The 3,568-nt window shown below is 19.8% G+C and overlaps 1 long non-coding RNA gene across 4 annotated transcripts; it reads left to right on the forward strand.

The window, feature by feature from the left end:
- Positions 1–1,298: 1,298 nt before the first annotated feature.
- Positions 1,299–3,336, forward strand: LOC113224482. Of its 4 annotated transcripts, none has more exons than XR_003309199.1 (4): positions 1,299–1,438; positions 1,690–1,782; positions 1,890–2,077; positions 2,190–3,336. It is a non-coding gene; the product is annotated as an uncharacterized LOC113224482 (long non-coding RNA). The 4 variants fall into 4 exon arrangements; XR_003309197.1 differs by having other exon boundaries at positions 1,690–1,741; XR_003309200.1 differs by having other exon boundaries at positions 1,307–1,364.
- Positions 3,337–3,568: the final 232 nt, after the last annotated feature.

Consider the following 3,568-nt stretch of genomic DNA (forward strand, 5'->3'; position numbering starts at 1 on the left):
TTGGCAATAGTAATGTTGGCAATAGTAATGTTGGCAATAGTAATGTTAGCAATAGTAATGTTGGCAATAGTAATGTTAGCAATAGTGGTAATTAACATAATAAATAATATTCGTATTATTCATATTTCAAATAAAATAGTTAACATGTAATAATATAAAGTAAAAACATACATTTTCTATACTAAAAAAAAAAAAAAAAATGACATAATAAAACCTTTTTAAATTATAATATATTTAATTGTATGCGAAGATTTTTTTTTTTTTTTTTTTTTTTTTGTTATACAAAATTAACGTTATAAATTGATACATGTGTTATTTACAATGTATTTTTTTAACAAATATATAATACTTTTATAATATTACATTTGTCGTATATTGAATTGATGTGTATATGTATACATATTTGACAGTGGTTTAAGCAGAATCAGTGTGAATGGTTATGTAATTTGCGAATTTTATTTACTATATTTGAAACTACATAAGTAAAAAAAACATTTATAATATTAATAATTTAAGTAAAAGCAATTGTAGAAAACATGGTCACTTACAGTTGCCTATATAAGTAGCGATTTTTATTTGTCACATTTAAAAATAAATAAAACGTGAGACAAAGACTTATAATAAAAATTTAGATAAAAACACATGCAAATATAATGGACACAAATTATTTTATTCTTTTTATGAAATATGTAAACTTTTTGGAATTGATCAAAAATGGTATAAAAGTATAACATTTGAAAATGTAATATATATACATGTTTTAATTTGAATATAAGGAAACAAAATAGTTTATTATAAATATTTATTAAAATATTGTAAAACACGTTTTTTTTTTTTTTTTATACAGTGTAAAATATAAATATATAGTTAGGGTACCTTCTTTGTGTCTGTATGTCGTTAATGGTTTTTCATTTTCATTTGTAAAAGCTCAACAAATATCATTTAAAAAATGTACAAGAGATTATAAATTGTTGCATTATATATAATGGCAATGTTTGATTATGTTAAACATTTGTATTGGATTATAAAGAAAAGTTAATATGCGCATAAATTTGTATGTATTAACATATTACTAAAAATTAATATTATATATTTTTATTTTTTGAAAATATTAATTGTTATATGTAAAACAAAATACGTAATACGATTATATACATGTTCGTATATATACGCTCACATATATATATATATATATATATATATATATATACATATACATATACATATGTTTTAAAATTCATTAAATATTGAAGATTTAACAGTTTTATATTATTGTATTTATGTATTTTTTTACATAATATTAACATATATACAACATATAATTATAATTGCAAATAGAATCATTCATAATACATATAATAAAAGTAATCATGCATTATAATTATTGCTTCACAATTTAAGTTCATAATATTGCATTTGTCGTATAGCTTTTCGTTAAGTAAAAACTATGAACTTTTTTAGAATACATAAAAATATAAACAGGCTTAATATTTTATTTTTTATGTTTGATATAATACATTTTTGTTGTATATATATTTTTATTGAAAGCTTTTGATCCTATTTAATTGTTTAAACTTACTATATATTATAATTTTCATATGAAAAAAAATTTATAATAATGTAACACATATAGACATAATAATATAGTAGCTATTTTTAACATGTTATGTATTTTTATTTTGTTTACAGATTTGAAAATATAACTAATCATAATGGCAGAAGGTGACCCATTTGATAACGAGTATGAGAATCAAAACTTAAGTACTCTACTTACAAATACATGTAATGAAACATATAATATTTTTTTTTTTTTAAAAAACGAATTAAATTCATTTAACTATGTTTGACTACAATATATATAAAAAAAAGTAATATACTGTGTTTTACAGATAATATGGAAAATGGAAATGAAACTGGAATATTATTACATAGAGTCTTGTGAAACGTTACTATATAGCCTATTAATTATGGACAGTTGTTACCTCATCATGTGACTGTTTTTATTCTGTTAACATATTTTATAGTGTTAATTATAATAATATTTATATGTATATGTCTATACAGAATGATAAACAATGTAAGATTAGTATAAATATATATAAATACATTTGTTACATATATATATAGTTATATAAAATTTATAAAGTGTGCATAAAACTATTTGTTACGCATATTTTTATTTTTTATAGCAACCAATTGAGGACGATTTTCAATTAATGCCAATGTTATCTTTTGAAGATGAATCTCCAGATGAGGATAATAATTCTAGTTTTTTGGGAGAAAGTAGTGAATATGAAGAGACCAGACTATGACAAGTTTAAAACCAATAACCATGTATTAAAAGTAATCAATCTATCAATCAATCATTCATTGAATAAAAATATTAAATATAAAACGATATAAAGGAAAAAAACTTTAAGGTATTACTAAGATAGTATGTTGAAATTAAAAATTGAGTAAAAAATATAAAAATTATAATTTACATAAAAATGATCAGAATATGAAGATAGTAATGATGACAATAGTAGAGAATAAACATGTAAGCAGTGTCAAGATTGTCAATATCTAAAGTGACGATATTAACACTGTATTTGTCAAAAAAATGTTATTAAAAAATTACAACTTAAGAAATAAATATAATATTACTATAACGACATAAAATGGCATATTTTTGAATATGTAGTACTTATTTAAATAAAAAAGCATAAGAATATATATAATAGTACCAATATACAATTACAAGCTTAAATTATATACTTATAACATTTCACTTTTAATGTTTGTATTATTTTTTAGGTTAAAACTGAATTATTAGTTTTCAAGTGTGTAAGTATTTTAATATAGTTCTTATATGCATTCGGAAAAAAACTTAATGTTTTTTTTTTTTTTTTTTTTTGTATGTTACAATATTAATAAGGCTTGTAGTTTTTGTATCACATTTATGCATTGTATATTTAAAAAAAAAAAAAAAAAAATTACAACAATGTAAAAGACAAGAATTTATATGAATAACTCATATTGTTGTTGTTCGTTATGCTCATTATATGTTACGTATATACTAATTTTCGTTAATTCGATTGTTGTTTTTGTTGTTTTTTAGTTTGGTTATTGTTTATCACGGTTTCATTTTTGTGAGTGTATTTTGACAATGAACATAATGTTATATTAGTTTTAACGAATAGTTTTTTGTGTCGTGCTTGTTTAATAACTTTATTTTTTCGTAAATGTAGAGTTATTAGGTTTAGTAACTTTTTGTTAATTTTTTTTTTTTTAATTAATCATGTTGTGTTATTTAGCGCATGTAACACATTAATAATTAAATGTTATTTTATTTATAAGTTGCACATTTGATATTATATTTTTATGCTTTATACGCATGCAAAAAAAAAAAAAAAAAAAATAATAAAAAAAAAAAAAAAAAAAAAAATTATATATGAACATTTGCGGTAAATGTTCATCGGTTTTTGCTTATCAATTGTTATGTTTGTGTATTAAGATGCTTTTATAAAATAAGTATTTGATTTTTTTTTATATTTATCAAGTTTTCCATATTCATTTTGAATTTATA

The sequence above is a fragment of the Piliocolobus tephrosceles genome, unplaced genomic scaffold (genome assembly GCF_002776525.5).
Source record: "Piliocolobus tephrosceles isolate RC106 unplaced genomic scaffold, ASM277652v3 unscaffolded_44930, whole genome shotgun sequence".
Classification (NCBI taxonomy): Eukaryota; Metazoa; Chordata; class Mammalia; order Primates; family Cercopithecidae; genus Piliocolobus; species Piliocolobus tephrosceles.